General features: G+C 42.5%; 1 protein-coding gene across 2 annotated transcripts in view; it reads right to left on the reverse strand.

Annotated features, from left to right (window-relative positions):
• LOC146829026 (uncharacterized) overlaps window positions 1-22,705 on the reverse strand; it is a 143,980-nt gene that overhangs the window by 21,337 nt on the left and 99,938 nt on the right. The gene's annotated exons all lie outside the window — the stretch shown is intronic.

The following is a 22,705-nucleotide window of genomic DNA, read 5'->3' on the forward strand; positions in this document are numbered from 1 at the left end:
CCTCAGGGCTCCTCCTTGAGCCCTCTGTTATTTAATGTTTACATGGCCCCCCTCATTTTCCTTATAAAATCCTTTGGAATTGAAGTCACCTCGTACGCTGATGACACCCAAATGATCGTCTCCCTGGACAAAAATAATAACGAAGCCGAAAACAATTTCCAAAGGTGTCTCTCCCAAGTCATACTGTGGATGAAGAACAACCACCTACAATGCAACACTGATAAAACGGAAATCCTACCCATTGGCACGAACGTGACTTTCATCCCTGACCCCCGCCACCGGATACGGTTAAAGTGGCCAGAAACCTGGGGGTCAAGTTTGACTCTTCCTTATCTTTTCTCCCCCACGCTCTGGTGACGGCAGGTACCTGCTTTAGCATAATGAGATCCCTGAAAAAATTATTTGATCTGATTCCTCTGGCGGCCAAGAAATCTGTAACGGTTGCCCTTGTCCTCTCGCGCTTGGACTACTGCAATAGCCTGTTGAAAGGAGCTAACAAAGCCACAATAAAAAGATTACAAATAGCACAGAACGCTGCAGCCCGTTTGGTGCTTAGACTCCCACGCAGATCCTCTGCATCCTCAGCACTTAACATCTTACATTGGCTCCCTATCCATAAACAAATCCTCTTCCAAATTCTTCTGATCACCCACAAAGCCACTCGCCGGGCTGGCCCCAGATACCTTTCAGTCTATTTCTCTCCCCATACCACCACCAGGACTCTTAGATCCTCTTCAGCTAATCTGCTAAAGCCTCCCTACTTTAAACTCACCACTAAAGGAGGGAAAACGGTCGCCTACCTTGGTTCCAAAGCGTGGAACGCACTCCCTATCGACCTACGTATGCAAGAATCGGAATTACTCTTCAGGAAAGCATTAAAAACCTGGATCTACAACTTCCCAGATGACCGTTGCTTTGCATTAATCTAACTCCTCTCCCACCTTCCTTTCTTCCTAGTTTTCTCCTACCTCGTCCCCTCAGCGCCAGGAGGCTCCTCGCGGATTGACAGTTCGCGCTTTATAAATGCATTTTTACATTGGATTACATTACATCATAGCCAGTCTACGGATTCACCTGCCTCTACCAATTTCTATTTCGCCACATCTACCATTGCTTTTACCACCACAAGGAAAAGATAAGCTAATTTGCAAGAGAATTAATTTCTACAGAACACAATCAGGGCAAAGCACAAATGCCTGAAGTTACCTCATTCAGGGGCCATCATCCTCAAAGTCACTAAACTATGTTGAAGTAGGTCATGATGTTAAAGCGACGCTAGTTTGCTCTGGTGCATTTGCAGGTAACAAACTACCTAGTGTGCCTAACATTCTTCTATCTAGCTCGTTTGCAAAAATTCGGATTGTCACTGTCGTGAGCAATAGCGACCCATTTGTTACAATCCCTATATTGCGCAGACCAGATTGCATCACTGAGTATTCTCTCTGGGCCCTCTGTTTACAGACAATTTAGCCTAATGAATAAAGGCCTTTGGATAGATATATATACTGCAGTAATGGCCTTATAAAGTGCAGTTGTGTAAAATTTGAAGAAATGGCACAAGTAACAATCACTGATGTAGACTGTAGGTTTTTCTTCATCATTCAATTCACAACATGAGAAGTACTCCTGCCTTGACTCAACTTTTAGGACTAAGACTGCAATTGCAAACAGTAGAGCGCAAAAAACAGATTCTGGAGTCAGATCAGTATACGGTTTCTGTGGATCTGCTGAATTGTTGAGATTGCAATGGTCGCGACAGTAGGGCAGGGAAAACCCCAAACCATTATGCTCTATAGGGATCCTTTTTAGGTCGAGGACCGTCCGGTCTGCCGAAGGCAGAACCGGAAGTCGGAGATTTAATGTTTTGGAGAAGAGGGGCTTGAACCCGCCCCTCTTCTCCCCTCTTCTCCATTGGCTGGCCTCTTAAATGCTGGCCAGCCATTGGAGACGAGCTCCGTCACTCCGAACAGGCCCCGTCCTTTTCGGATTCGGGGGCCTGTTTTTTTCAACTTTTCTAATTATCTCCTCCAGCCAATGGCAAGAGGAGAGAAAAGCAAAACACGCCCCCGAATCCGGAACCGCCGCTGCCTTTCTCCGAGGCAGTTCTGGCTGACCTCGGAGAAAGGCGGTGGTGTCTTCCGGTGCTTTCGGCTTGTTCCTCTTTACTTGCGTGTGGTCACTCTTTAGCACAGCTCGTGTCAACAGGCTGCCATGTCCGCACTAATTGTTTCCATATTTCAGACCAAACAATGATTGATCTCTGTTTATATTGTAGCCGTGTGTACAATTCGGAGACGGGGCACGGGGCACTGTTGAGATTTGTAGTCTCTCTAGTCTAATGGGATAAACGGAACTACAAATCCCACAATGCATAGTACAAACATGAACGAGGTGAGTTACGCATGGATACGGAAACTGGAGAGTCCTGGAAATCCTCCTTCTTGTGTCAAGGTGAGTGAGTGATGACAAACTGAACAGGTCCACGGGCATACCGGACAAGCCCGTCGAGCACTGACTGCCCTTTCAGTGAGTCCGAGCCTGTGTTTGAAGCAGCCCGTGCGCGGCCCTCACCTGGAGTAAAGGGGAGGGGCTGGGGGGCTTTAAAGAGGCCATTGAGACTGACCGTCTGCTACGCTTCACCTTCCAGGCTCCTGCGCTCAACCCGTGTGATCTGAGACTTGCAGTAAGAGGCTGGGACAGGGGTGTTGCGTTTGTGGTTTGTTCTGGTGACACAGGGTTATTAGCTGCGGTGTGTGGCTTGTTCTCGGTGGCAACCCTGCTGTCTGTGGTCTGTTCTGGGTGACAACAGCGTGACTAGCCGCGGTATGCGTGGTTTGTGATCTGTTCTGTGTAGCAAGAAGAGGCCTGTGGCTCGTTCTGGGTGATCACGTGATACTCCGCGGTATGGTGGTTTAATGTCTGGTCTGGGTGACTACAATGCGTTCGCGGGAGGCTTCACGAGTGTTTTAACGATACCATTAACTTTTCAGAATGTGAGCAGCGACCTGAGGTTAATCTATCCATGCGTTGAGGTTACTTTAGTCTTTTCCTGCCCTTAGCTTTTCCTTTCCCACATCTTTGCCTCTCTCCCTTACCTTGCTCTTTACTGCTGTCACCTGGCTCCCTCCCCTGCTCGCTATTAATCGAGGCACAAAGATCAACAGAGTAATTTTCGCATTTGAGGCGTTTAAGCCAACACTTGACTAGTTGAACTGCGGAGCCCATGCTGACAGTCCTCACGGCTAAACTAATCCCGGCCAGCTTCAGGCTGGTGCTTTTCTGAAACAAATACATTCACCCTGGTGAGGGTGGCAAAGGTTTCACCCCTCATTAGACAGGCACTCGAAGGGCTGCCACAGGCCCTGGAGTCGGGGGCTCTGCCTGAACTCCTATCAGGCTTTTAGCGCTATAAGCACTACAAGAACAGCTTGTAATAAGAGGAATGAAAACATCACAGCAACAAAAGGCTGCACACGTGGGTGTGTCATGGGGCGGTTTTCTTCAAGGGCGCATGACTATGCGAAGGCCCCGATTAAACGAGTGCTGACCTAGCAATGTATTGATTGTCCTGTATCATCTATAGCACGTCATTCAGTGTATGTTGGCGCTTCTACGGAACATATGGTGCAACCACTAGAGCCACTGGGCCTGGGCAGTCTATGACCGTCTTCAATGACTTTCAGCTCTGCAATCAGTACTCGCGCTGCTCTCTACTCCATCCCTTGTGCCTGGCCGGGGCCTTTCATTATGCAGCTCTGTGGTGTCGAAGACTCAGTCAAAATATGCATCACGCATAACTCTAACAAGCATTTACAATGCAATGGTCTCGGCATTGCATTGTAATGCATTGCATTGCATTAGCGCTATTGGCATTGCTCATGACATTATTTTTGAATATGTTTTTGTTTTTAAAACATTTAAAGAAACGGCATTGTCATGAGCAATGCCAATAGCTCTAACTTTAACAATGCCGAGACCGTTGCATTGTAAATGCTTGTTATATAACCTTTCAACAAGACAATTTAGCTGCAAGAAGGCTACTGCCCTTAGCGTATGAATATGTGTGGCTATGCCAATAACATTCGCCAAGAAACAGCAATTCTGGAATTGAGATTGTCTGGATCTGTCTGTATTGTTGAGACTGTAATGGTCTCACCTGTACAACAGGAAAAACACAATATATTTTGGTACATAGATATCCCATTTTATAAACCCCTTGAGCAAGACAATTCAGCTACAAGAAAGATACTGCTCTTAGCGTATGAATATGTGAGGCTGTGCCAATGACATTAGCCAGCCATATAAAAACTATTTTCCAATTATCCATATAAAAGACTCTAAATAGTAAAAGTATGAAGACACAATGTACTGGTTATAGAAATTACATCCATATAGTGATGCTGGAACAAACGCACCACTGAACTTCATAATACCAGACCCACCTCTCCTCTTTTGAAGGCACCCTCAAAAGATTTGTCATACAGGGTGTTGTTTGATAAGTGTGCACTATGGTATTCCTAATGTGCTACAAGATAACTTGTCTAAGGCAGGGATAATATCTCTAAATTACAAAAGAATCTCAGGCAACTATTTACAAACACAGTCATGGTAAGGGGCACATACTAAGGCAGACGGAGACATGCATGTTGGTACAAAAATAGAACAGTACTGTTTATTATAAATGAGAATATCACTTTGTTTATATACACATTATTTTCCACAGGGATGCATGACTGTATTTAATCTCCAATAGGATAAATGCAATTCATTTATATGAAATACCCATACTCGCACATACTCATACATTCATCCTCTTTGCACATCTCTCATGTAAAATAATAAAGGTGAAATAAATTATAATCATATGCCACACAAAAAAAGTTATTCTGGCAAACGATGGGCTCTGCACATTTGTGGCCTAACAATGTAGATATTTTTCTATGCACGTTCTGGCTGGTCACCTTCTTCAGGAAGCCAAGAAATGAATGAATCAGAATAAAATCTGTGAACAATGAAACAATCTTTAAATTTAGTAGGTGCCCATAGACCTATAAATATCTAACCTAATGAGAAAGAAAAGTTGAAGCAATAGTTAAAACTGGTTTGTGTACAGTACAACCGCCACACCCTGCAAGATAGTGTTCAATCAAGTATATTGCTCAGTGGACTAGGTGGTAAGTAGTCTTGTGGGCGAAAGATCAGACCATGCCGATAAACAGAACACCCATGTATAAACATGCATAATGTGCAATCGTGTACTGCATGCTCAAGTGATATTCTTGCAGGTTCAAGTGCTGAGTCCATCACCATGGTGTATATAGATATGATCTAAAAAATGATCTGGGTATATCCTTTTATATACCTGGTGGTGTTTCATATTCTCAGTCCTGACGATGAAAAGAGCACTTTTTCTTTTACTCCTTATATGTCAGATGTTGAAAAAATGAAAAATTGAGAAAAAATGACGCAAAAGAATAGTTGGATTAGAGACATGAATATCCTAAAATGTAGAGGGGTGTTTACCACTAAAACTGGTGAGGCTAGAAAGGGCTGTACATCTTCAATATAATAATGAGAGCCTGTCTATTGATGCTTATGTTCAACAAGAATCTGTAGAATGCGAATGAGACAAAAACTTAAAAAATTGAGTTGATTTATTTCAGAGAAAATTTGAGGACAGAAGACTATGAATAACAGAAAAAATTCGCTCTCCCAAATGTAATAAAATTAGTGAGTGTCCGACTTAGCATTAGATTCTCCTAAAGTTTGTCCAAAGTCGAAATACTGTACATTTAGAAAAAAAGAAAAACAGGCTATGAGCGACAAATACAGATAAAGTATGTGTCCATAAAATGAAAATATGCGTTCTACACCTTTGCCTCAATATGATCTGTAGATCACATCTTGCTCGGTCTATTGCTCTCTCGATGATGGCCGTGGGTAATGGATGCAAATAAGAAGCCGCTGCCAGAGAATATCAACACTCGTGAGGGACGAGTTCCCGCTGTGTGCGAGGCCAGCGCAGGTCAGCGTGGAAGTAAAGGGATCCTATCCCAGGAAATGAACTACTTATAGTTACAGAACAGAACAACACAGCGCGCGGCGATGTTTACTTAAATAAGGTTTTAAAGAGGCGCTGAACTGAATAAGCAAAAAATTATATAGATACATTTGTTTGTTGGCAAAAAAATAATAAAACTGTAAAAACCTACAAACAAAATGAATATACCAAGATGTGGGTAAAGTTCATGGATAGTGAGCCAAAGGTTTATAGAGGAGGCCACACTAGCACTGGGATATAGCAAACTATCCAGGCTTGGCGCAAACCAATAAATGACAAGTCCTGCCAATCAGAAGCTAATTTAAAATCTAAGTATTTGGAACTACAGACTGGGAGATAACCATTACAGAACACTTTTGTACATTACAGTAATTGATGAAATGCTGTTTCTAGGCAGGCAATACCGGTGCAAAGCCTCGTATGGGTAGTATGGGTTCATGGCTGGAGGATGGATAAGCGTGGCAGCTTTGAAGTATAAGCTGGAGTTTGAATATATATGTGTCCCGAGTGACTGATGTTCAAGGAACTTCAATGTAGTGGCATAAGGTCAAAATTTCAGGAACTGTCAGAACGAACTGAAAGGTGTGTTCAACAATATCAAGGCAATAAAGCAGAGAGGGAAGTGGTCGAGCAAACATGTTATCAGGCAAAGAAGTGCTGCGGGAGGCTTCTCTAAATACAACGACGATCTAGAGCAAGCTAGAGTGATGGGTGAAAACAGACTAACTGTATAGAAGAAATCGATGGAAATCTAAACTAAAAAAAGGGGATCACAGGGGTATTAAAATCAGTTGCGCTGTCTTGTATGTAAATGTCGAACACAAACATGAGGTATTATCACATCTAGATTGAAGATCAGATAAGACAGGGAAGAGTCAATCAATCAATCGACTTTATTTCGGTCGAATGACCATAGAAGTGCAACTTGCAATACAGTACAATACATGATAAAAAAATACGTTAAAATATCTAATAGAATACATATTTACATGTTACATAATAAGGATAAGTTAAAATACCTAATAAAATGTGTATGTTACAAAACACAAGAACAATTAACAAGTATTAAACTGATATTGAGTGAAAATCCACATTTTCAATCCATCCTCCTAATTGGAAAAGTAAAACCAATAGCAGCAAAAACCTCTAAAATGACCTAACAGTGAGCTAAAAAGGGCCTGTTATGCTGTCTAGGTTTTCCAGTCCAGCAGTAGATTAAATGGGCCCTAATATCATATATATATATATATCTGTATAAGCTTGTTACAAAAACTAAAACATAATAAAACCATTACTAGCTTGTGGAAGGGCAGTAAATATCAGAATTTGGAAATCACGGTAGTAAGATTATGCATACAAAGCTTAAGGCAGCATATTTTGAGATGATTAATTGTAAAGGTATAAATTTGCCTAATGGATTTTAATCTCCTGAAGAGGGTAGATTATTCTGTGATTCCTAAATGTTAAAGTCTACTCAATCAACCACCACGTCCCAGTTGAGCACAGGAATTTGAAATACATACATGAATACACTTTAGGCGTTGGATGTTCATAAGGATTTAGGGGTTCCTGAAGACAACCCTTTCGATCTAATATTCCATGCCCACTGTAGGAAACGTGCCAATGTGAAGACTATCAATTTCTTTGGATCCCTTTTTATAATTCTTAAAGCCTCCCAGTAGTGCCTTATCTCTTCCAGCCAACAAACTGCAATTATCCATTTCTTACGCAGGAGTGAATAGCTGGGGAAAACAGGAGAAATGGTCTACCGATGCTTTTTTCTATGGACAAAATGGACAGTGATCTGGGGAGCAGCCTGATTTGACAGGGAAGAGTCAATTATTGAATGGTATAGCGTGATCCCAAGGGATATAATTTTTCAGACCTTGCGTGAATGCATTGAGAGAAAAAAATCAAAAAACGTCTCTACGTTTCCAGAGGTCATCAATATTAATGCCTGATCTTTCTTTTACTTTCTCCAAGATTATCCATCTTATGTCTTATACTTTATGGTCAAGATCTAATAAGTGTTTTACCAGAGGTGCGGTAGGTTTCTTGGTGCATATAGCTGACCTATGTTCAGTAAGTCTGGTTGAAAATGACCTTGAGGTTTAACCAACATAGCCCATCTGGCAAGGGCAAATAAGAAGATATCACGTTTTTGGTTTTGCAATTAGTGAAGCTTTTTAAGCCAAGATTGTATCCATTGAGGCTACATTTTGCAGTTTCCAAAGCAGTGTCACATGCTTTGCACAATGTGCACTTAAAAAGTTGCCAATTATGGGATTGCTGCCATTGATGGTTTTTTGGATGATCCTCTTTGTGGTGTCATTCTGGACTATACTATATGAACCCTCCAGGTTCTTGTTCCTCCGGTGGACAAAAATGGGTCCCGGTATTTATTGATCGTTTACTCTCTCTGTATTTAGACTATACCAATTTGACCAAATGATTTGGCGTATTCCTATAAATTTCATATACATTTACAGTTTGTACACAAAGGCAGTATCTCAGGAGGGTCCTCTTAGAAAGATTGTAACTATTAACAGATTCATCTAAAAAGGATTACAACGGGACTTCAGAGGTCCAAAAAGGATTGTAAAAGACTGGCTACTTTACCACTGATTGGATGCTTTTGTAACATTACTGCCCAGCAACTGTGGTCTTTCTGTACGTTATCAGGATTTCTTATTGACAGGGGTCATGGTGAGCTGGCATCACTCAATTTGTTCAATGAAAACCAGTCTGTTCAATGTATTGTTTAGTAATGATTCAAATTGATTAAAAGGAAAAAATAGGATATGTCCAAACCTGTTTGGGATTGTTGTAGTGCATTATGTCTATGGGCGCATGTTCCATAGTGCATTATGTCTATGGGCGCATGTTCCATAGTACAGCGCTAATAGATTCATCCACACATGTGCACTACCTCACCTGAGAAGGCTGTTTTCTTGTGAGAGATCATGGTTTGTTAATTATCCAGCTTTGATGCAATGCTGTGTGGTTGTGGTCTTGTTAAGCTTGTGACCGGGTGGGTACTAAGATGTATGTTAGAGTGAGGAAAGTGATGCGCTGTTGAGTTTGGCTGGGGGCCACGCCTGCATGAAAGTGCCAGAACATCTGTCTAACGGGGAGTGTTAGGGCAAAGCCATCTCTAAATATATATGGACAGGATTTATTTGTATGCATTGTTGAATGTTAACTGGTAACTGCTCTGGGAGACAGTTCTCTGCTGGCCAACATAAATGTGTTTTTAGACTATACTTTCGCACAGAGTGCTGCTGGGAGCCTTTTGATAACGGTCTGATAGGCAGATCTGTACTTTGTTGGATGTTTTTGAAATATTCTAGCTCATGTAATACATTCAAGAACAAAGAAGACTGCTAGGAGAGTCTTAAAGGTGTGTTAAAACAAGCACTGTCAAAGCCAATATGCATTTTTTTCAAACTTAAGACATAGCTGCACTCCATAGCCAGGCTTAAAAATTACACGGTTAAGCAGGCAAAAAAGCAGTAAATATGTTAACACACAGGCATCTTTCACTGATTATGGTAATAGTGGATAGGAGAGGGCTGAGACCATGAAGCATATTGTTTTTGTATTAGTTACTTGCATGAAAAGCCTAGTTTGAACCAAAGTCCCAAGCTCACAACTAGCTAGGTGGATATGTTTTGTCTCAATTGCTTGAGGTAAGTTGGGATTTCCTGTTTTTGGAGTGACTGGCGTGTTAGGAACAGGGATAAAAGTAGCAGCATTAAGATGAACAAGCAATTTGAATTGTGGAGGGGGGGGGAGGGGGTGGTCGTCTAGAGGAGAATACATACAGATGTTCCTAAAAGAAGTAATGCAAGAGTGGCGAGCACCAGCATTCTTGAGAAACTAGAGTGAATAGGAACACATCGCTCTAAATGTGGAAGCTCTATGGTCTGAAGTGAGTACTAACTCTGGACTGCAAACGCAGCTGCATACTGTGTTTTTGAGATGTTTAGTCAAATGGATGTCCAGTGCACATAAAGGTGGACTGGAGTCATGCAAGATATCCAGGATAAGGTCTATCAGTTACCATTAGTATAATTTTCAGTAAAAATACTTTATTCATATTTGAAAAATCTGGAATAGTAGGACTCCTCCTAAACCTGTTTGGCAGGCTCATGGTACCAACCACTTGGGTCGGCAGGACAACAGAGTAAGGAACGAGGCAGTAGGCTAAGATGCAGGGGGAGAAGATACTCTAGTGTAGCTGAAAAATCATTCACTTTGTGATAGAAAGCTGAAAGTTGGTACATACATTCGTCGTTGTGATAGTAATCATATAAGAGCAAGAGCACAAGTGGATCTTGCTTATGTAGCCATGTAGTGTAATCGAAATCCAAGATGGCGAAAAACATCAAAAACATAATTCTAAATCTTCCAATTTTTGTCAAATTTGGCATAAAAGTTCATGTGTACACATCAGTGCACGTCATGTGCATGCCCACATTGGATCTCGACTGTGACGTCATAAATGAAAATCCAAAATGGCCACCAAAATCATGTAGAAAACTTTCAAATTCAAATCTGTTATAAATTTGGACTAAATATTCATACTCATACTTCTTGACCTGTATCAACATTTATTAACATGTACCTTTCTTTTGTTTTCAGCTTCAACTCTTGTTTTGTAATGCCTGAAACTGAATAGCATGTCGAACCAATACCTTATTGCAACACCGACAACCAGTGGTCAAGCTGTCCAGCAAGATCTTGTTGCAACAAATTGGTCCATCTATGTTCTTTGTCAGGAAAGCACTGCAGAAAGACTCATTAGCCCAGCAAATGCTACACTCAAACATTATGGGTCTGGATATAGTGTTTTAGACCATAACATAAAGACATTTAAATTGCAATGCATACCTATGAATATTGAACTAGAATAGTGTGACAATCTAAAGCTGTAACAGGCTCAAAAAAGAAAACATAATAATGCAGATCTATATGGTAGCCCAGTTAAAACACGTTTAGCAATTCCAGTTCAGATAAAATTCCTGGAAAAAGCATGTTTCTTTAGCAACTAATCAGATACATCTGTAATGCATAAAGCGAAAACATAATATGGATGCTAATGTTCATCAGTGTGCCGTGTTAGTTCAAGATACAGCAATTATTGCAAAATTGGCTATGAGTGGTATGCACGCACAAGAAGCTGAATACCATCATAAATATATTGGACTCTACAACAGAGCACACAGTGTACAAAAGAATAAAAACAAAACACCTAGTGAGACTTTAGTAGAAGGAATCGCTCTAGCTGAACTTGTATCCTATCTGAAAGATATGTGAGTGGGAGATGTTAAAACAATTATCAGGCTCTGTGACTTAGTAAACCTTTATAAGTAACTAAAAAAAAAGAGTCCACCCGTACTCAAAGACAAATTAGCTATCTTTACAGGGATCTTTATAGTAGTTAAGAAAAACAATATGTTTTCTTAAAATACCCCTCACCCACCAAAATGTCCTTTAGTGGCATGCTTCATCCCTGGGTTCTTCAAGCTCCCCTGCGGGACGGGGCGTGCTGCGACCGAAGGAGACGGGGGAGCACTTTGTAGGGTGTGGACTTTAAAGTGATTAGTGCCAAGAGTGGGAGGGTTGAGCTTGCAAGTTTAAAAAATATCTGGCTACGTAGAAAATAGCTATTGTTTACTCCTGTAGCTGATATTATTAAAAAGGAGGAGAGCAGAGTAACACACTGTGATGGGTGTGTGTCTCATGGTCTACATTTTTAAAGCCTACCCCTAAGGCTTTTCTTCAGGACCAAATTGAATAATCCTAAAACCCACTCCTAGAACAAAAACTTTATTTGTCTGAATCAGGCCTCATACATATCATATTCAGGAAATATACCAAATAGGTATTGTAGGTGCATGACAATCTCTCACCTTAATATTAATTAATAAGACCAATAAGGTTTTGCTCTAGGAGTGGATTTTGGGATTATTCAATTTGGTCCTGAAGAAAAGCTTTAGGGGTAGGCTTGAAACATGTAGACCAGGAGAACACACCCATCACAGTGTGTTACTCCTTTCTCCCCCTTTGTTAGGTCTCGCCTGGCATAGGCTGCGCGCATGCGCAAGCTCGCTGGCAAGATTTAATGCTATGGGGATTTTTTAGTAAAGGGCATTAAGCCCCGCCTCTCTTTTCCATTGGCTGGCGTCACCGTTAATGCTAAACGGTGGCCAGACATTGGAAAAGAGCTCCTGGTGACGTTTTTGCTCTGCTTTTTCGACCATCCCATTTGGACGGCCTCGCCTGCCTTCCTTCTGCTGCAAAAAGTTTCTTATCATTAGACCGCAGACCGCAGGCATGTACGGAAAGAGCAGACTGGCAGAGACAGCATAACTCCACCGAAAAATAAACATGCAGCTATGGCGACACTCTTAGCGCGCTATAGACTGATCACCAGGGAAAGGAGACCGACAGCTGTACGGAGACACGCACTGCTAGAGACGGGCAACTTGCAGCTGTACAGAGACACTCACCACCAGAGATGCGCCACTCACAGCTGTACCGAGACTAGACGCCCACTGCGAGAGACGGACAACCTACAACTGGACGGAGACACCCGGTGACTAGCTGCCTACAACTTGAAGGAGACATCCACCGTCAGAGAGAGCCTAGAGAGACGTCAGCTCACCGTGGCTGCCTAACTTCACCAAGCAATTACTTTAACGATTTAAAAGAGACACCCGCTACGTCCAAAGAGACAGCCACAGGAGGCTGTGGGCAGGAGCCCACAGACGCACTTTGATCGAGAGAAGAGCCTGATACAAACCTCCCGCGCTGACATGACACCAACAGTGAAAGAGGGACCCTCACTCTCACAGTGTGAGAACTCCCTATACTTTGAGTGTGAGGGAGCCTCTGATTCTCGCAGTGTGAGATAGCTCCTTGATACTCTTGAGTGTGAGAGAACCCCTGGCACTCAAAGTGTGAGCGCACACGCTGTGAGACTTCTTGCTTCATTCACATAGTGGGAGAGTGGCAGTTGCAGGAGCCAGGATGCTTCCCACCCAAAAGGAACTCCATCTTAACGTGGGCTCGGGCATAGTAAGAAAATTAATTTCTTCGGGTTGGCCAAATGCCCGCTCAGATTAGCAGGGGTGCAAATAAGTGGAACCAGGAGGAAATGCTTCCTTCCTGTGTCTTTTGTGCAAAGACTGCTGTAGCTGTGGTGCCCTGGTGCCACTACACCGTTTCTAAATGAGCGTAAATCGCCACAATTTGCATGGCTTTCATTGAATTCCAGAGTTTACAAACTATAATTCATATCTACATCCTGAAGCCATGCATTTGTCAGGATCGTTCCTTCCTAAATGTGGGAGTCTCATTAGCCACCTGCTTTTTGGCCCGTTATTGCCTGACTTCCGCTTTGGCAGAGCATGAGATGGGATACCGTGTTTTGTGTCGTCCCCCTCTCGAGTTCCTCAGTCTGTGCGTGATGGGCTAGCCGCAGGCGAAGTGTTAGCAGCGAAAGGAATATATATGAATATAGAGGAGCGCGAGAGAGACCGAGCTGGAGGTAAAGCGAGAGATGGACACCTGGAGAGAGGGGAGTAGAGTAAGAGGAGGCAGGGATTGGACCCGAGGAGAGGAAATTAAGGCAAGGAGACAGGGAGCATGAGGAGGAAAAAGACAGGATAAGAGAGGGGAGGGTACATAATGAGAGACACGGGTGAAGGCGACATGAAGAGAGCGAGGTAAAAGCAGGGAGAGAGACAAGAAAGGTGAAAAAAAGGAAGACGTGAGAAAGAAATATGAGTAAAACTAGAAAAGCTGACATGAAGAGACAGAACTGAAGCAAAGGATGGAAGAGGATTTCAAGAAAAATACCCTAATGTGAGAGAGGGTTGGGGCAGGAAGAGAGACCCGAGAAGCGAGGGAGACAAGAAGAGAGATACCTAGAGACATAAGCAAGGAAGGAAAAGTGAAAGAGGCAGCGATGAAGGGAGGGAGGGAGACAAAATAATGACAATAAAATAGATCAGAGAAATCCGCAGGTATAGGGAGAAAAGGAGCTAGGCCAAGTCACAAGAGATAGGAAAAGTGAGATAGGAAAAGGCAGAGATTCGTCTGGAAAGAAAGAGTTGGAGACGGGTTAAGAAAGAAAGGCTGGAAAAGAGACACCAAGACATAGGAACAGCATGAGAAATGAAGGCATGAATAGGGAAAGGAGATGGAGAGATGTGTGGGAAGACGGGAGGAGAGGGAGTCACCAGCAGAACAAGAATTAGCAAAGCCAATTGTTAGGGCTTCCCTCTTGGCTTTGCTAATGCAGACTTATTGGCTTTGAAAATGTGTTATGCCAATGCTCTTTCAAACCAGAAAAATAAAAAATAAAAATTGCCCATGCTAAACAGCATAGCTGTGTCTTTATGCACATGTGTATCATGATTAGGGCTCCCAGTTACCACCACTTGTATAGTTCCATTTAAAGCACTAAACATACACAGCATGAAATAATAGCTCCAAAAGAGAGAAGGCAGAAAAGTAATTGAGAGCGTAGCAAGCGAGAAGAGCAGAGCAAAAAAGATGGGGAGAGAACAGTAAAAAAGACACAAAGAAATAAAAATGGGGCAAACAGAACAAAAGAAAGGGAGGAAATGGACAGATGGGGAGTGAGCGGCATTAAACAGAGAGAGAAGGAAAACAAAATGAGGAAACAACAGTACAAAAAAGAAAAGATGATGAAGAGACGAAAGAAAACCAATTTAAACAAGCATTAAAAATGCAATAGGTCTCGCCTTTCATTAAGTTAAAGCCATTTCCTTTGCTATACAATACCATTAGCAAGCTATACAATACCATTAGCAAAGCAAATGGCTTTTAACTTAATTAAAGACGAAACCTATTGTATTTTCAATGCTTGTTTTGCAGTAACTTCACCTTCTTAATGTCATACTGTTAATTGCTGTTGTTTGGCACAATACTTTATTTTTTTGAGCACATTAGTAGGAAGAAACTGAAAATACCCCCACGTCGCACCAAATCTCTTATGGTACCAAGCAAATGAAGCAACTCATCATGACCCTCCCCAGAAGAGATCTCTTGTCTCTTCCATCAATCTATCCATTCATCCTACCATTTATCTGCTGATGTCCACCATTTAACCTTTACATTCTAGCGTCTATTCAGTCTTTCATCAATCATTCAGTTTTTCACCATTACGTCTATCCAGCCTTCATATCTAAACCTATCCATCCACCCATCCATCTCCAAACCTGTCCATTCATCCTTTCACACATCCATCTCTTTATCCACCCTTTCCCTCATCCATCAATCCTTTTGCTCATCCATCCATCAACCCTTTCACTCCTTTATTCCATCCACCCTTTCACTCAATCCCTCCTTTCACTCATCCATCATCCACACTTTCATCCATCCTCTCTACCTTTCATTCATCCATCAAATCTTTCACTTATCCACCCATCATCCGCCCTTTTATCCAATCATCCACCCTCTTTCATCCATGCATGCTTTCACTCATCCATCCATCCATCCATCTATACCTCCCTCCACCCTTGCTCACTCATCCATCCACTCGCTCATCCACTCACTCACCCACCCTCCTTCCCTTTTACGTTATTTATGAATCTTTGTCGCCAAGCAGATATGTACAAACAAAGAGCCACCCATTTTCTTTAAAATACCTCCTGAGAGTATCTGGATTCTCTCTCTTTCTCTCACTTTTTTCTTACAAAAACAGGCATACATACAAACATAGCAGACACACCAAAGACTAAAGGTATGATAAAAGCCATCTTTTCTCTTCACCTAACATGGCTTTTTTAATTGCAACCAGGGCCGGACTGGCCGTAGCCTGATGGCCACTGCCAGGGCACTGACGTGATTCCTGTGCTTGCAGGAATGCACAGGATAGTGTGAATGTGATTGACAACACAGGGCCTAAACGGACCCTGCTCTGTCAAGCACAGCGTGATGGTGAGCACCCGGACATTATTCAAATGAGCCCTGCTGAATAGCTCAGCTGGGGCTCAGGCCGGGGCTGCAGAAGCGGCGCCTTGGCTGCCAGAGACACGTTCCACTCCTGCTCACCAGCACGGGCAATGAACCTACCTTTTCATGAGTACTAGTACTCTCCACGGACGTAGAAAAGTGCCGGTACTCAGACTGATAAATCTAAGAAGCGCCGGTACTCAGTACCGATGAGTACTGGCCCATTTAAAGCACTGGCCGTAGGAATACATTCAACACAGTTGCAGCAGCAACAAAACTGTCATATCGCCAATGAGATTACTATGGCGAGCTTAAAATGATATGCCTCGTAAACTGTTCCTAATCAAACAATATAGACTGCCAAAGGACTTTCCCCAAAGTTAATTTCGAACCAGTCTTAGGAATCAGATTTGTAATTTAAGTCTCTAAGAGCGGATGGAAAAGGGGACAGATAAACTAACCTATTCTGTTTGTGCATATCAACTCTTGATGCACCAACTGGAATTATACCGAAACAGAAAAAGGGCCCGCCATCTATCACAGAGTCTGGGCAAGGGCCCTCATCGCACCCCCGACGGGCCCCAAAGGCAGGAGTGGGCTGGATTGCACCGGTCAAAGTCAGCGGCCCAATAGGGGTCGCATCATTTGAATTTTCACGGGTTTCCCGCGACGGCAACTATTGGTTGTCTGGGGGCAACGGGGTCGCCTTGCCAGTCAACAGAGGCAGAAGTACAGGTTAAACAAGCATTAGAAATACAATAGGTCTCGCCTTTTATTAAGTTAAAGCCATTTGCTTTGCTATACAATACCATTAGCAAAGCAAATGGCTTTAACTTAATTAAAGGCGAGACCTATTGCATTTTAAATGCGTGTTAATATCTGCTACAGGAGTCAATAAAAGCTATTCTCCACATAACCAGATATGTTTTAAACTCACAAGTTTGACCCTCCCACTCTTACCACTAATCACTTTATAGTCCACACCCTACAAAGTGCTCCCACGTCTCCATCAGTCGCAGCATGCCCCGTCCTGCAGAGTGGCAGGAAGAACCTCATGACGAAGCATGCCCACCAAGTGACATTTTGGTGGGTGAGGTTTATTTCAAGAAAACATATTGCTTTTCTTAAATACTATAAAGCTCCCTGGAAAGATAGCTAAATTGTCTTTGAGTACGGGTGGACTCTTTTTTGGTTACTTATATAAGAAAGGAGGTTGAGTCCACAATAGAACCTTACCTCTCTCTCCTTTTATGATTTGATTAGTAAACCTTTACACAAGCAGAGTAAAGAAGCTCGATGCTACTGCAGGCAAGGTTAACTCGACAAAACTAAGAGAGAATTCTCAGAAATACAAAAGGTTTGAAGGCATACAATTAAGCTAGCGATCTCTTGATAGCTTTCGAAGATGACATAGGATATTTGCCTGTGACAAGTCAGATTCTGATGCTGTAAACATTGCTAATGCAGCAAAAAAAGGGACATGATGTAGAAACCTGAAACCTTCAATGGAACAATAGGATTCGTCATGGATTGAAAACTGAAAGGTAAATGAACTGCTTCCCATATCATAAAACAAATAATTATTGTGGCTATTGATATTGCAGATTGGAACTGTGATTTTCCGAACACAGATTGGCCATGACACATTGATGTGATCCTTTCTGAAACTGTGATTGGATAGGTTATTTAGATGACAGATTACTGAAATAACTGTGTGAAAGGTATTTTTTTCAATTGAGGAGAATAAAGTTAAATATTTAACACATTGTTAAGCAAACGTCTAAAGACTTTTTCATGTCTCAGATACTTGCGGTGGATGAACTTCTGGGCCAAAGAAGAAATTGGTGTTTGGACTAATATGCCTACCTCCCTACATAGTTGGATGATAAACTGGGTGGCCTGCCCAGGTACGATGGAGGACAGAGAATGGGAGACTCCCTTTGGAAAGTGGCCATGGAAAAGCTTGTACAGATTAAGATTTTACACAAGGTATTTTTCCAGACAGCAAAATTGTTTAACAAGGGACTGACTCATTGAGTATGCTATCTGTATAAGCTGCCATACCAAGGAAGGTACCCTTCACCATACAATCAGGGGATATGTTATAACCCCACTGCATTTGGGAACAGTAAACAAAAAGCTTGCAACATAGCTATAGGATATGTCATATCGCCGTGTTAGCAATTTGGGGCAAGACTGACCTGCCTGAAAAAACAGATTCAACAAACAGTTGATCTAATGGTAGCTCAAAGAATCTTGCCGTTGATTGGGGCAGAACCTGGGTTCGTAATTTCTATGTACACTTGGAAAAGGGGGTGTATTGGTGTATCACCATGGAAAAGTATATTAAGCATGTAGGTGTTAGAAATAAATGGGGAAAAATTTGGGTATGGTGGAAAGCTGTTTCAACCTAGTGATGTATGGTGAACGATATTTGGAAACATGGTTCAGATACAGAAGTCGGGTTGGACCAACACATTTTTAGAGGAAATCGAGGTCGGCAATGGCTTTGATTTGATGTTGCCCATGTTTACTCATGTCAAGTAACTCCTTGATGGTCTTTCACAATGGATACTCATCCCTCTTGGCATCAATGTTTTCTGCAATCAACTTGTCACAACAAAATATGAAGAAAAAAATACTTAAGCAAAGAGTAATTCTATAACCCAAAATGGCTGATAAATGTGGTTTGAAAAGTCCATGACAATGCCTTCATTTTTTGTATATTCTAGCTAGTGTGATGAGATAAGAACATTTATGAACATCTATTTTGGCCTGGTTTCTATTTTAGAAGTAGTATGGTGCATTTTTCACATTGGATTTCTGAGTAATAAAACATTAGTTGCCCTGTTATTCCATGAATCGTGCCCTGTTCTTAAGGAGTAGAAACCTAGCGCTCTTGTACATAGCCAGACTGGGTACAGAAACCAGCCTGGGTGAAGCGGGGGGTGTGGGGATTGTGTCCCTTTTGTTACAGGGGGCCAATATTGCAGCAGTACTACAAAAACTGCCTCCACAGGTCAAAAACCGGTCCCACCCTTCCGGCCCATCGGGAAAAATGCCCGGTGCCTGCTATAGCCAGTCCAGGCCTGCTATAGTATGACAAGGTTAAGCCTAATAAGTCAGTTCTGTGTAATTAGCCTACTTCTTTTGTTCGTTCAGATTTGTTGTCGATTCCTTAACACCTGCTGGTGCAAGTTTTGTTTCTAGAGTCCAGAAAGCTCAAATTAGTGTAGTGCAATCAAACACTCTACTACACTTTAAAGGTCAATGCGGAGGAGTTGCTTAACCTATGGTCCGAGTCTAGGGAGGCACATTTGCAGAGCATTTTGCCTCTGATACAGACTGAAAAGCGGATTGGAGGACTTAATGTTGGTAGGTAGGGGGAATAACAAACACAGGCAAAGACAACAGGTCTCACCTATGCGAAAGCTATTGGCTTTGGCAATGTGTTTTAGCCATTATGCACACCAGTGTGGCTGGTGTTTAGCATGGCTAAAAGTTAGTGCCGTGCAGTGGGGTAGATTGGAGGGGGTAAATTAGGGTAGAGTGGAGTGGGGTAGAGTAGAGTGGAGTGGGGAAGAGTAGAGTGGAATAGGGTAGAGTGGGGTAGAATGGAGTGGGGTGGATAAGAGTGGGGCAGTTGGGTAGATTACTGTGGTAGATTGGAGTGGGATAGATTGAATTGGGGGTGGAGTGGGGCAGATTGGAGTGCAGTAGACCAGGTTGGGCTTAGATACGAGTATGGTAGATCAGGGCATATTGGAGTAGATTCGAGTGTGGTAGGTCGGGGAAGAGTGGAGTAGATTGGAGTGAAATGGGGTAGATTGCAGTGGCGTGGGGTCGACTTGAGCAGAGTTGGGTAGATTGGGTGGAATATAGTAGGGTTGAATGGAATAAAGTGGGGTAGATTGGGGTAGTTTGGAGTGGGGCAGATTGGATAGAGCAGAGTGGGATAGATTGGAGTGGTGTAGGGTAGACTGTGATGGGGTGGATTGGAGTGGAGAGGAGTAGATCGAAGTGGAGTCGGGTAAATTAGTGCGGGACGATTAGGGTAGAGTGGGATAGATTGGGGTGGATTATGGTAGGGTAGACTGGAGTGAACTAGGGTAGTTTGGAGTGGGGTAGATTGGAGTGTAAGTGGTTACAGTGGTGTAGGGTAGACTGGGATACGGTAGTTTGGGGTGGAGTGGGGTAGGATAGATTGGAGTGGGGTGAACTGGGTTAGACTGGACTGGAGTAGGGTAGATTTGGGTGGCATGTGGTAGACTGGAGTGAAGTGGAGTGGAGTAGATTGGGTTGAATGGAATAGATTGTGAAAAACTGGGGTAGAGTGGAGTGGGGTAGATTGGAGTGGAGTCGAGAATGGAGTGAAGTGAGATAGATTGGGGAAGAATGTGGTGGGGTGGAATGGGTACGATGGGTAGATTAGGGTAGTTTGGACTGCAATGGGGTAGATTGGAGTGGGGTAGATTGGCGTGGAGAAGATAGGGGTAGATTGGAGAGGGGTTGATTGGGTGGAGTGAGTTTTTAATTGGATTGGAGCAGTTTTGCGTGGAGTGTGGTAGACTGAAGGTAAGTTAAGTGGGGTAGGGTTGGCAGCATGTGGTAGAGTGGAGTAGATTAGGTGGATTGGAGTGGGGTAGATTTGAGTGTACTCCATTTTTACTAATTCTGATATATCCTGAAACATCAGCACGGTTAATTTTTAGGTCTAGCCTTGGCAGTACATGCGCAATCTCTTTGAGACATGCTGTATCTACAATATGGCCTTTGGGCACCGCCCATTATTTTTTATTTGTTCAACTTACTATCTGTCGTAAATGTGGGATATTGTTTGATGAAATAGCATACTAGTCCCTTTTAAAAAAAAACTTTTGTAACCTCCCATACTGACTCACTGTTACATGGGTTTCTACTCTTCATGTTATTTATGATACTTTCAGAGCACTCTTTTTTCGTAACTTTTTGCAGCTCGTTTGCGAGCCATGAAAACAACGCACTTCCCACTCCGTATATACACACTCACACCAAGAGGGATCAACAGCAGCTGTGCAGCAAAAACCTCATGTGACCCGCGACCTTCCTGCAACGCGCATACACCTTCGGTCTGGGCGCCATTACAAACAGAGGCATTTCTTATTTTCCCTTGTATGCTGCTGCTCAGGCGCGTCTCACTGCCTGCAAGTAGGCTCCTCCAGCGAAAGCACGCAAATCCCAGCCACAGCAAGCCATGGGCGCTAGGAGACCCTTCAGTCACCGTTGCTGTTCAGGTGTCTCTCTCCAACTGCAAGCATGCTCCTCCAGCGGCAGCATGCGAATCCGAGCCCAGGTGATAAGTCGTGTACATAGCTCGCATGTACACTTTGTTACCCCACATGATTACTAATTATATTATAAATAAATGCTTGACACATGACATTCTATCCGTTTTGCTAGCTTCTCTTTTTGGTACTTTCGCTTACTCAAAATGTTTGAAACTAAATGGCAACCGGTATTATGTTTAGGCGTAAAGAAACTTTGCTTTAGGGTTGTGATTTTGTTTTGTCCGTTCAGTTTATTCTGTTAATGCTAGATTACTTAAAACGTATATAATAGAGGTGTTGCAGCTTTGTTTTATGTGTATATTCAGATTATTCGGCTTGTCTGCAATTTACATTGCATGGACGCCCTGGCATACAGAAATCAATTTTAAACTAAATGGTTATCGGTTACATATGTAATTGTGAAGGCTCGTTATTTTGGATTAATGCAACACTATTTGGGTAATTTTTGGAAAATACGACCGGTTGCTCAGTCTATTTTATAACCTATGTAAACCTGAAGCTTATGTGCTGCATGGCTAAATACTTATTAAGGTCCCAGAGGCGAGACCTATTGGTTATGCCAATGCTTGGTTTTCTGTTGTCTGCTAGAAAAAAAAACATCCTACACCTTTTGCTCTTACATGGATACTGAACAGAATTGTCACATAAATTCTCTCACTTAGAAGTCAAAGAAAGAAAAGTAAACACCAAGCTCCTTCAGAAGAGAGAGCTTGACATTTGACCTCTGTCTTTGAATGCACAGCTAATGTGAAAAGATAAAAACAAGATTCAAAGGCATGTTTACAGAAAACGAGTTGGTGGAAGAAGACAGTAAACAAGGTTTGAGCAAAGGGAGGGACGAACTGAACTGGACAGCCTAAAGCAAATAAAGCCGGAAAATAGAAAGCTATAAAATGTGAGTCACAAACGAGAAAGCCAATGGTAAGCAGCAGGCGGAATGTATTCCCAGGTCAGATTTCTGAATGTCCTCAAGATGTCTTTAGCAAACCAGAAAGCTGCGCTGTTTGGTAGTCTTCGACCAAAAATATAACATAATTGTTCCCCAAAGAACTGAATCGGTCTTCTTTGCCAATATACATTGGTACTCAGTTATTTTGTGTTGTTCTATTTGTTTTTGACATTATGTTTTATATAGTATTCGACAACTGGGTTAAAGGAGATAAAAGTAGGTATGCATGCTTGGGGTGCTGAGGAGGTTAGCTTAAATGGTTGCTATCAGTGGCTAGTATAAAGGGAAATTCTCCCTAAAGTGTGTGGCTTGCTAAGTTAGGGCCACTTAGGCAGTTGGAAAACATTGGAAGGGTAAAAGAGAGGAGTCCAAACATAC

Source organism: Triturus cristatus, chromosome 5_2 (assembly GCF_964204655.1).
Source record: "Triturus cristatus chromosome 5_2, aTriCri1.1, whole genome shotgun sequence".
NCBI classification, from domain to species: domain Eukaryota; kingdom Metazoa; phylum Chordata; class Amphibia; order Caudata; family Salamandridae; genus Triturus; species Triturus cristatus.